This window comes from Monodelphis domestica, chromosome 4 (assembly GCF_027887165.1).
Source record: "Monodelphis domestica isolate mMonDom1 chromosome 4, mMonDom1.pri, whole genome shotgun sequence".
NCBI lineage: Eukaryota > Metazoa > Chordata > Mammalia > Didelphimorphia > Didelphidae > Monodelphis > Monodelphis domestica.
The window spans coordinates 189660287-189673309 of NC_077230.1; positions in this window are offsets into that span (position 1 = coordinate 189660287).

Sequence of the window (13023 nt, forward strand, 5' to 3'; positions counted from 1 at the left end):
CAATAGTCTGATACAGGTTATACCTGTGTTTTCACACAATACACATTTCCCTATTCCTCCTGCAGAAGATCACAAATCACACATGTAATTTAAAAAAAAAACCCATGGAAGAAATAAAGTGAAAGATGGCATGCTTTGATCTCTAGTCAGATTCTAACAGCTCCTTCTTTGGTCTATGGATACCATTTTTAATCATGGGTCCCTTGAGGTTACTTTGGAACTATTGTTTTACTAATAATAGTTTAGTCCTTCATAGTTGATCATTATATAATATTTCTGTTACTATATACATTGTTCTCCTGGTTCTGCTCACTTCAATTTGCATCAGTTCATATAAGTCTTTCCATGTTTTTCTGAACCCATTCTGTTTATTATTTCTTATGACACAATAGAATTCCATTACAACCATATACTACAACTTGCTCAGCCATTCCCTAATTGAAGGACACTTCTTCAGTTTCCAGTTTTTTCTTCTAAAAACTCTTAAATTAAGATATGTGAAATCTCAATTTCTTCCAATAGAAAACTTTTGTCAACCTGAAACAATTTTTTTTTTTAGTTGATAATACCATTTGAGGCAGAACCTAGTTAACACACTAGTTTCAGATCTAGCCATTGACATTGACTATGAGAAGAATTAGACTAGTCTTATCATTCATTTAGGGAACAATAGTGAGAAACCTTCATATGCCCAAGCAGGTTGGGAGCTTCTCATCAGCTTAAAGCCATAAAGAGTGGCCAGGAACAGTGAAAATCTGTGACTTGTCCAGGTCCATAGAACAAACTATGTTAGAGTAAAGACTTGAACCCAGGTCTTGGCTCCAAGGTCAACACTTGATACATTCTAATCGACTACCTCTCACTAGCTATGAACAAGTTATAAACAATTCAGTCAGGCAACTCTCTAAAATCTTAAGTTATAGTTGAGTTACTATCTTTGTTGGTAGAGAGCTCCTATGTTGATGAAATAGTATATAAATTTATTTTTACTGTAGGCAGTTGGAGGTAGATAAGTACCTACCCAAGTACTAAGTAAATACTGTTGTCTAAGAAACTTAGTTGGTATATTCAACAAAATCATGAACAAATGGTTAACACCATTGCTCAAAAAAAAAAGTTCATTTATTTTTAAAAAATAATTTAACCACAAAAAAGTACTTTGTATTGCCCTAACTTAGGTTTGGTGCATGGATTTAGAATTGGAAGAGTTCTTAGAAGCCAGCTGGACCTTTATTATTATTTAAAGAGGAAGAAACATGCCCCAAAAGATTAAATGAGTTGCCCAATGTCACATTGGTAGTAAATGTCTGAGATTGGATTTGAATCTTAGACCTATGATTCTTCATCTTGCATTTTTTCAGTTGTGCCATCTTGCTAAGGATCTGTGGGGAATATAAGCAAGTATATGCATATCCCCTTACCTCAAATAGAACATAAGCTATTTGATGTTTTTCTCTTCATTAAATATCCCCTTAAATATATTGTTTTGATGACCACTGCTTTATAGTACAGTTTAAGATCTGGTACCACTAGCCCACCTTCCTTCACATTTTTTCATTATTTCCCTTGATATTCTTGATCTTTTGTTCGTCCAAATGAACTTTGTTATTGTTCTTTCTAATTCAGTAAAAAAGGTTTCTTGGTAGTTTGATAGGTATGGACTAAATAAGTAAATTAATTTGGGTAGGATGGTCATTTCTATTGTCTTAGCTCATCCTATCCATGAGCAATCAATGTTTTTCCAATTATTGAGATATAGTTTTAATTGTGTGGAAAGTATTTTGTAGTTGTGTTTATATAATTTCTATGTTTGTCTTAGCAGATAGATTCCCAGGTATTTTATATTGTCTACAGTGAATTTAAATGGAATTTCTCTTTCTAACTCTTGCTGCTGAAATGTTGGAAATATATAGAAATGCTGATGATTTCTATGGGTTTATTTTGTATCCTATAACTTTGCTAAAGTTGTTGATTATTTCCACTAACTTTTTACTTGATTCTCTAGGATTCTTTATGTAGATAACCATAAGATAACCTTCACTTGAATAAGTAATATATTTTAATGGAAATTTATTATCCTAATCACCTACAGAATATATATTTTCAATATAAAGAGAATAACTATGATAAGAACTTGAACATGTTTTAGAAGTATAAATAACAAAAGGGAAGAGAAACTACTTGGCATGGAAAATATGCCCTGAGCTGAACTGTAGCATTAAGAAAAGTAAATGTTGGACTTATTAGTGACACTTGTCCATTCCTGAAAAGGAAGACTTCTATCTATATAGACAATGATTCAGTTGTTGTCCTTCATACTTGTAGAGGACCAAAATGATATCATGATGTTGGAGTTGTAAGATTAAAATTAATATCCAATAACTCCAAGTATTACATTTTATAAGATTTATTCATAATCACTTGAAGTAGAAAAAATACAAGAACAAAAGTAAAAGCCTGAATAAAGACATGTGAGAAAAATTCTCCTTCCTGGCATGTACCCAACCCCCCAGCCTCAATCAGGAGAAAAGATTAAGAGGATGGAGCTACACATAACTTATATCTTCCCTATGTTAGTATGTAATGTGAGAAGGAACATGGGAAGCTGGGATTTAGAGTACTAGAGCAAATTCTAATTATATAGGTTGGTACACAACTGGTTGTGTATAAATAGTGCATATGGAAATTTGGGATGGAGATGTCTAAATTCATACATCTCATTTCTTTTGAGCTAACCACAATTCTGCTTTGCTCATAGAGCATGCCATGCTGGGAAGTCCTATGCCAGTGTCTCACAATTGATACCCAAGTTGTTCAAAGGGACATTTAGAGTGTTCTTGTATCACTTTTTCTGAACTCCATCTGAACACTTGCCTTCCAGGCATGCCATAAAATAGTCTTTAAGGCAAAAGTACACTTGCCATTTGAACAACATGGCCAACCAATCGGAATTGCAGTCTCCTCTGTAGAGTCTGAGTGCTTGGCAGTTCACCTTGAGAAAGGACCCCAGTGTCTGGTACTTTCTCTTGCCAGGTGATCTTCAGGATCTTCTCAAGGCAATTCAAATGGAAGTAGTGCAATTTTCTGGCATGGGTGTTTATAGACTGTCTAGGTTTCCAGGCATATAGCAAGGATGTCAGCCCAAGGGCTCTGTAGACCTTCAGTTTGGTAGACAGCCTAATGCCTCTTCTCTCCCACACATTCCTTCAGATTGCCAAACACTGGCAATGCATGGGTCAACTTCATCATCTATGTGTACATCCCTGGAAAGTTTACTGGCCAAGATAAGTGAACTTATTATCTACATCATTCCAAATTTCTCCATTTGCTGTAATTGATGGTTCCATTTATGGATGGTATGGTGCTTGCTGGTGGAGAACTTCTGTTTTTTTAGTATTAATTATCAGGACAAAATTAGCACCAGAGTTAGAGAAATGATTCATATTCTGTTGCATCTCAGTTTCAGAGTCTGAGTTGAATGCACAATCATCTGCAAACTGTAGACACTGAAATAATTGTATGTAAGTAGATATCCTGAGTCCTTACTGGGCCCAATGACCCAGATAACATGTCACAGAGAGTCTAGGTTCAAGTCTAGTCATTGGCTCTGGATTGTCAAGGTTAGGGATGGGACCTTTGATATCATTGGGAACTACCAGTGACAGAGCTTCATATTGATGAAGAATGAAGAACATTGATGTTCCACAGGGTACAATTATTTTATTATCAGGGAGCATCCTGGAATAGGAAGTAGGAAGTTTGGGAGTTATCATCTTTTCCTTTGTGGTAGGCAGTTCCACTGCCGAGCTCACCTAGTTTTGATTGTTGTTCAGTTTTTTCGGTCATATCTGACTCTTGTGATCCTATTCAGAGTTTTGGATACTGGAGTAGATCTTTCTGGTATTTCAAAGTATTGCTGTCATTGATGGCAATGTTATACAGTAGAAAGCATGCTGGTCCAGAAAAAAACTAAGTTTGGAGCCCTTCTCTGGCATTTATTTTCTAGCTGTGTGACAATGAGTAAGTTACAACTTTATTATCCCTGCTATGAGATATTCTATGTTCTTGCTAATAATAACAACAAAATGGAAAACCACAGAGAACATAGTCCAAGACAAATGCATTATCAGTGTTCATCTGGCAAAAGGAGAGGAGTAGCTTTAGGTCCCAGAGACCATAATTTTAGGTTACATCTAGAGATGTGCTAGTGAATGTTTAATAACTGTCTCTCTGGGAGGAAAAATAAGTATTCACAATACATTTTAATGTTTGCTAATTTCTGAAATGTAAATGCTCACACTAAAAAATATTTATTTATTTTTAAAACCCTTACTTTCCGACTTAGAATCAATACTGTCTATTGGTTCTAAGGCAGAAGAGTGGTAGGGGTTAAGGCAATGGGAGTTAAGTGACTTATCCAGGGACACACAACAAGGAAGTGTCTGAAATAAAATTTGAACCCAGGACCTCCCTTCTCTAGGTCTGGCTCTCAATTCACTGAGTCACCTAGCTGCTTCCACAAATTGAACATTTTAAATAGGTTCTCACCTATTTGCCTGAATTTTCTCAAGCACACACCTCGATCATGTCTATCTTGGGTCTCATTCTAGCTCCAGAGGTACACTAGCCAGGCCATCCCGGTAAAACACAGACTATAAACAGGTACATATATGCCGGAACACCCGATGGATGCAACTAGCCAAGATTCCTTTTCCTATTTATACCCTGGAGCCCCTTAATACCTTGACTTCTCTGTACAGTCTTAGACAGAAGCTGGGATCCTTCCTGGTCCACACCTTACATTCTGTTATAATACACTTAGGTCCTGGAACACTCTGACAGACAGATCATTTCAGGACAAGTCAAGCCATGTGCTCAATACAATGCTGGATGGGCAGGCCTGGCCATCCTACTGCAGCTCAATTTCCTCAGCTGTAAAACAAGGATAATAATGCCTGTAGAACTTACCCAGTAGGTTTGTTGTGAAGCTACAAAGAGATGATATACATACAGTAAAGCACTTTACAAATCGTGAAGTGCTATATAAACATCAGCTATTGTTAAAGTGTAAATCCATTTAATTATATTCTTATAGTACTGCCTTGCTAAATCAAGGCTGATGAAAGACTACTTTTATCCAGTATGTGCTAAGCATCGCAGTTAATCATCAATAAAATATTGGTAGGGATATGAATACTCTTAGAGATTCTGACCCTGATATGACCTTGGTTATGCCAGTTATGTAAGATATATGCTGAATGCTTGCTGAAGGAATTTGGACTTGAGGAGCAACCTGCCCAGTGGATAAACTGAATTTCTGTAACCAGTGCCTAAAATAATTGGAGTATTTATTTCAAAACACACCCTTTGAGTCCACACCTTATTATTCAAACTACGGTACAATAAGATGTATATCTTACCACAGAGCCAGTTGTAACTGGTACAGAGGACTCACTCCTAACAGAATCAGAGCAATGGTTAAAAGGGAATAATCAAGAATTTTTATAACACACTTTAAAACTGAATTTTAATGACAAATTGTGCAAATATTCCTTTTTTTTAATTAAATTTTATAACCAGTGCACAGCTTATAGGAGCTGGCAGAATCTATTCTATAATTTCTATGATGGTCTAAGAGCTTGAATTTCTCCTACCTTACTAGATTAAATGCTGAGAATAATTTGGTCATCTGCACTGTCCCTTGTTTGTGACTAGAACCGAAAGAGAGGCTTGTAGAAAGCCATAAGGAGCTTGTATTTGCTGAGAACTTGGCTAGACAGCCAAGGCAGAACTACTCGCATGAGCAGGCTCTGCTAACAGACATTAGCTATTAATCAAATGGTAAAATGGAAGCCCACACAGCAAGGTGAATGCCAGGAGGCAAATACCGTGGCAGATTTTTCTGGGCTGTATCACTTCCCAAAAGCAAGTCCAATTCCAGCCTGGGCCAACAGAGTATAGATCTGTGTTTTATTTGCATTTTAACCCATTGTTGCTTCTTCACTAACAAGGTATATTTTCACCCAGAATCCCAGTACATTAGAAACTGCCTATTCTCTACAAATTAACTAATTGACAAACTATACCTGCAAGCAGCATATAATTAGTTATAATTTGGAAATCAGACATCTGATAGATATAGAGCAATTAAATGACTTGCTCAAAGTAATTACCAAATAAAGGTGTTACCTCCCTCCAGGAAGGCAGGAAAGTTGATCAGTGAGGCAGGAGTGGCAGTAGCTATGGCTAATATTCTAAATAGAAGCATGAGCTCTCTCACTTCCAGGTTCTCTGAGGTATTATATAAAAGCAAGGAGAAGCAGGGACTCTAGGCTATTACTCCTTAAACTGGTCTTTATACTGTGGTTGTTGAATTATATGTCGAATTATAGATTTAGAGCCAGAAAAAAAAAAAAACTTATAGATCATCTAGTCCAACCCCCCTTATTTTACGGATGAGATGTCTGAGGCCCCCGGAGGCGGTGACTTGTCCAAGGTCACACAAGAGGTTAATGATTGAACTTTATTCAGTCCAGGTCTTTGCACCATTATTGTCTTATGCTAACAGGAAAGAAAGCAAGATTTAGGTGAGATCTTTTGACAGAGAAGAGCTATCTGCATTTTTGTTTCTTTGTGTGGTATGTATTCCTAGAGAAAGTCTCCTGGACTGAGCTATATAGTAAACTACCTGAGGATTTAGGAATCTGAGACTGCCAAAGGGCTGGATGGTAATGACTGTCATCAGGTCAATGGAAACCGTGTCCTTAAAAATACTTTTCTGAGTCCTTATTCTTGTTGCTATATGAAGCAGGTAGTAGTTACAGGATTTTGAGAGTATTGTCAATGCTCTATGGACTCTTAATTCCTTGCCAAGAAGAGTCTAGTGAAGGTAATTCATGGGTTGGATGAGGATTTGCAATAGCTACAAGAACTATTCATTTGGCTTGTGGTATAAGAGGAAGATTCATATTGTTGATTATGTTGGATCCACCAATGTTGCTGGATTCAATGGTATTGCTCTACGTCCTCCTCCCCTCCATTACCAAGGATTGAAGATGCAGAAAATACCCATTTGGCAAAGGGTAGGAATTTATTATGGACAGATTAGAAAGGAAAGGAGGTGAGGGGAGACCATGAGAGCAAGTATCCTGGGAGAAAAGGTTTTGACTAGTTATGCGTAAAAGAATCTTTGCCAGGGGAATGTCTTTGATTTGGTAGTAGTTGTTTGTTTTTTTAAACACTTACTTTCCATCTTAGAATCAATACTAAGTCTTGGTTCCAAGGTAGAAGAGTGAAAAGGGCTAGGCAGTTAGGCTCAAGAGACTTGCCCAGGGTCATACAGCTAAGAAGTGTTGAGGTCAAATTTGAGCCTAGGACCTCTTGGCTCTAGCATAGCACTCTAACCACTGAACTATGGAGCTCCCTCCCCTCTTTTTTCTTTTTAAGAATGAAAATAGTCCCCCTTTGGAGAAAATTTAGTGTTTCTATTTCAAGCTATTTCATAGCTACTACTAGGTTGGACCTTCAAACAGAGGGGTCATACACAGATGACCTATTAAAATTAGTTCCATCATTTCATCTGAGAGCCATTTAGAACTGGGAAGGAAGATGCCCACAGAAGTACTTTAAAAAGTCTTGATTGAGAACTTTCAGGACCTCTCAGCAGGGCATCCTATTCTTGAGGTCTGGTGGCCCTCAAAGATATGATCAAATAACTGAATAATTTCTTGAGAAATAGGAAGACTACACTGGGAGATCCCCAAGTTCGTATATGGAAGTCAGCTGGACTAAGTGATGACAGTACTAGTCCCTTTATTGCCTGTGTTTCTGCTATGGCAACTCAGATAATTTAGTCAAGCATTATTAGCATGCTTGGGATTGAAACTGCAACATAGGTGTCCCCAGGGCAGCTAGATGGTACAATGGATAGAGTACATGGCTCAAAGTCAGGAAGTTCCATCTTCCAGAGCTAAAATCTGACCTCAGATATTTACTAGCTGTGATCCTGGGGAAAGTCACTTAACCCCGTTTGCCTCAGTTTTCTCATATATAAAATGAGCTGGAGAAGGAAAAGATAAACCATATCAGTATCTTTGCCAAGAAAACCCCAGATGGGGTCACTAAGAGTCAGCCAGGCCTAAAATGACTGAATAACAACAACGAAAACTGCTCCCTGAAGGAAATTGGAGACTCCCTAAATATAGACAATGCAAGGCTAGATGGAAACCTCAGTTTCCCAGAGCATGATCATACCAGATTCACCAGGACCTGTATTTCCAGTGCAAGGGTCCATTCACCTAATTTGTTGAGTTAGGGAGCAAATAATAATGGGGAAAGAAATCTGCCTATGAAACAGGGAAACAAGTGCTGGAGGTATGGAGAAAGGATCTCTAGATCAGACTCAGAGGAGCATTGGCCTGGGACCAGGGTCACAGTTTTTCTGCAAGTAGTAAGTGCTTCATAAATCCTTTCCTTCACATCCATTCCTTCACTTTATTTTGGGTAAGCCCAAGCCCTGATTGATCCTGGGGCCTTAGGTAATGATATTGCCCAATGCTTAGGGTTATATGAACACTCCAAAAAGAGAAGGTTCTTCAGAGGAGGATTGACATGATAAAAAACCATTCCACTAATCAGATCACTCAGACCAAGTTTTGAGGGTGTTCAACATGGCTTCAGCAGGAGTGGTAGGCTACAGATGCTGAGAGATCAAAACTGCTTACCTCGACTGGAGCTCAAGTTGATATCCTGCTGAGCAAGTTCAGAGAAGATTCCCAAGTCTACATGGCCAGAGCCTTAAGTTGAAGTAATTTTGGGGAAAGGGCCAACCAACAGTCTCCTTGTTAAAAATAATCCCCAACTGTAAGAAGCTCTTGTTAAAATCTGAATCCCCAAAGCAGAATGAGGGAGAATTATATACACAGTGACTATCACAGTGGAAATGAAAAGAACCCAAACCAAACAAGGCAGGCTGAACAGCTTGTAATGATAATGCTTGTCCTTTAAGAAGTGTTGAGAAAATACACTTCCTCTACCTTCACTGCAGAGGCGGGGCACTACAGAGGTGTAATATCACTTATGTTGTCAGACACACTTGATGTATTGGTTAATTTTGCTAAACTTGCTTTTCTTATCTTTTAAAATCTTTGCTACTTACAAGGGATAGTTCTCCAGACACCAAGAAGAAAGAGAGTCAGAAATAAGTGTGACATAAAAAACAAAACATGAATAAAATATGAAATTTTAAACATTCAACTCTTCTACTAACCTGGACTGAGAAATTTCAAGAAAAAAAGGATAAGAGGTAATAGTTTAGTCCAACTGGAAGAACTTTGAAGGTACAAAGCAGAAAGAACTAGTTTAAATAGCCACTGGCAACAACCAGGGCTTTAAGAGCAGAACCAGAAGGAAGATTTACAAAAAGAAGGTAAGGAAAGCAATGTAGAAGCACTAAGATGCAGAATATAGGTGGGAACTTAATGGAATTAGAGAACTGAGCCCAGGGAAAGTGGGCAGCTGTTGCTGGTACTTTGACAACTACATTGCATACCAGTGCAGTGGTCATGAGAAGTAGTATGTCCATACTCTTGCCAGTATGAGCCAATCCTACAAGATATTTAGAGGGAGGCCAGATCACTAACTGTCTCAGGGAGCATGAGGAAGTGGCATCTCAAAAAAGAGGGAGCAGAAGTGTGAGAATAGGAATGTAATGCCACAGTGAGGGCATTTGACTTCCTCACACTAGATGCCTGGCTTTGGTGTGTAGCCATGGCTAGAGCATTGGACTTAGAATCAGGAAGCCTCATCTTCATAAGTTCAAAATCAGCCTCAGATACTTACTAGTCGTGGTAGCCTAGGCAAGTCTCTCAACCAAGTCTGCCTCAGCTTCCTCATCTCTAAAATGAGCTGGAGAAGCATATAGCAAACCATTCTAGTATCTTTGCCAAGATACAATTGAAAGACAACAACAGAGGCCAGGATTCAAGGTTGGGATTGTTTAAACTGGCCTTTATAATTGGAAAACGAGGGGATGCCCTCCAATTGGGGAATGGCTGAATAAATTGTGGTATATGCTGGTGATGGAATACTATTGTGCTCAAAGGAATAATAAACTGGAGGAATTCCATGTGAACTGGAACAACCACCAGGAATGGATGCAGAGTGAAAGGAGCAGATCCAGGAGAACACTGTACACTATGGTACAATTGAATGTAATGGGCTTCTCTACTAGCAGCAATGCAAAGATCCAGAACTATTTGGAGGGACATATGAGAAAGAATGCTATCCACATCCAGAGAAAGACCTTTGGGAAAAGAAACACAGAAGAAAAACAACTGCTTGATCACATGGGTTGATGGGGCTATGACTGGGAAAGTAGACTCTAAACAATTACCCTAGTGCAAATATTAATAATATGGAAATGCGTTGATCAATGACAAATGTTAAACCCAGTGGAATTGTGCATCAGATATGGGAAGGGGTTGGGGGAAGGGAAGGGAAAGAACATGAGTCTTGTAACCATGGAAAAATATTCTAAATCATCAAATTAAATAAAATAAAAATAAATAAATTGGCCTTCATAATGTAGCTTTAAAGGTGAGTATTTTGACAAAAGGTGGAATAAGAGAGCCATGTGAGACCTTGTTATGGCAGAGAAGGGTCACTCCAGGGAGTCTGGTTACCTGGATAGCTTTTCATGCATGTCTGTATTTGCTTTCTCCTGGGAAAAGTGTTATGATTTGGGCTATTCTGTAAACTTACTTGGGCTTGGAGTACACCAAAGGACTGGGCAATGGTTATTCTATATCAGAAGATCAGTGACAACCCCGATAGCACCTTCTAAGTCCTTTTCTAGATTTGGGGTACCTGTTTTGTGGGTCTTTAGAACCTGATGGTGAGTCTCTGATCTATTTTGTAAACCTGAATCATTGGAAATAGTCAGCTCCCAAGCTTATCCTCCAGTCACTAACTAAAAGGAGCTATCCCTTTACTTTAAAAAGCCCTTTTAGATACTATATTTACTGATGGTGTCAAAAGAATTTGAGGAACATGCTGGATCTGTACTCCAAGAGGTGAAGGGACCACACAGGAGGGGAAAGCATGGATGGGCTGTGATCTGCATCATCATAGAAATTAATTATTTCAGGAAAATTTCAATACCACTGGAGTATTGAAGTACCAGCATACCCTGCTTAGGGTTGCCCTGGCCGGCATTGTTTCGTGGTAACATCATTAACAGAGTATAGTCAAAGCCCATCATTATTAACATTGTTCAATTGATCACTCATGCATAACAATTGTTTCTGTACAAGTAACTGCTCTTTGTAATGGGATTTTTGTCTAAAGTCATGTTTTTACAGACCCAGTTACTGATGTTAGGTGGGGTTTACTTGTGCTAGCATCATAGCTCCCTATAGTTCACATTTTTCCACACTCTAATTAATTCCCTAAAGTGTGCAATAACAAAGTGTTGTTCACAGGGGAGAATACAAGCAAATACATAAGACCAGGATTTTTTAGATTTGAAAATCCTAGGCTGGTGAGGAGGGGGGAAGCATGGGGAACAAATGGCCTGTTGGCCACTTTGGTCTCTTCCATTTGAGAGATTTTTATTTCCCTCCTCTTCAAAAAAAAATCTGAGGAGAAATAAAACATACTGACAAGACAAGCTATTACAACCCTTGCATACCTTCCAGTAAATTAAATCTGTCTCCATTGATCTGCCTCAATATTAAAAAAATAATAACTTTTATTGTAGTGAACATTTTAAATTTTAACTACTAGCTTGATCAAGTTTTTAATTTTTAAATATTTTTCCTTGTTTACATGATTCATTTTCTTTCCCTCCACTTTTCTTTCCCCCCTCACAGAGCCAACAAGCAATTCTACTGGGTTGTACAAGTGTTATCACTTGATATCTATTTCCATATCATTCATTCTTGTTCAAATTCTGATAGAAGATGTCCTGTTTTCATTTCTTGGGGTCAAGCTCCTAACAAGCCGTGATTGTGAAGGGCATGTCCAACCCTCTCATTTTACAGATGAGGAAACTGAGACCCAGGGAGATAAGGGGTTTTGCCCAAGAATCAGAGATGACATTTGGATGTACTGAAGTCCTCTGACTGTACAACTAGAACCTTTCTCCCTCTGACAGCCTTGCTACTCCCTCAATAATGCAGGTACCCTGCTTGCTCCCATACTACATTAAGTAGAGTCAGATAAAGTTGAGGGCACATGTAAAGGGGATTAACTTGAGTAATAAGGAGTAATGTTGCCCCTTCCTCTGAGATAAGAGGTTTGGAGAGAGTGTGCATTAATGCTAAAAAAGAATTGAGGAATAAAGGAGAATAACTCAGGGAGCTGAATGCTTCTTTCTAGTCCTACTTTCATTGTTCTGTTATTTCAGTTGTGTCTAACTCCTGACCCCATTTGAGGTTTTCTTGGCAAAGATACTGGAGTGGTTTGCCATTTCCTTCTCCAGCTCATTTTACAGATGAGGAAACTGAGGCAAACAGGATTAAGTAACTTGCCTGGTGTTGCACAGTTGGTGTCTGAGGTTAAATTTGAACTCGTCTTCCTTGTCCCAGGCTGAATCCTTCATCCATTACACCATCTAACTCTCCTTTCCATGATGACATTTTGTCATTGAATTATATCACTCAAAAGTAGAAATAATATAGGAAATAGGAAAATAGGAATATATATTTTGGGACATCAGAAAAATAGGATAATATTAAGTACAAATTAAATTAACATCCATCAAGTATGCCAGAAAATATAATATATCAATCAATAAACATTTATTAAACTTGTTATTCTATGCTATTAGACCCAAGTGACAAAAACGAAAATACTGAAATGCTGAAATCCCAGCCTTCAAGGATCTTACATTCCTACTGGGGAGACAACATATATATATATATATATATATATATATATATATATATATATATATATATATATATATATATATATATATATTAGTGATAGGAACAGACCTATAATTTCATTGGTATCGCCTAT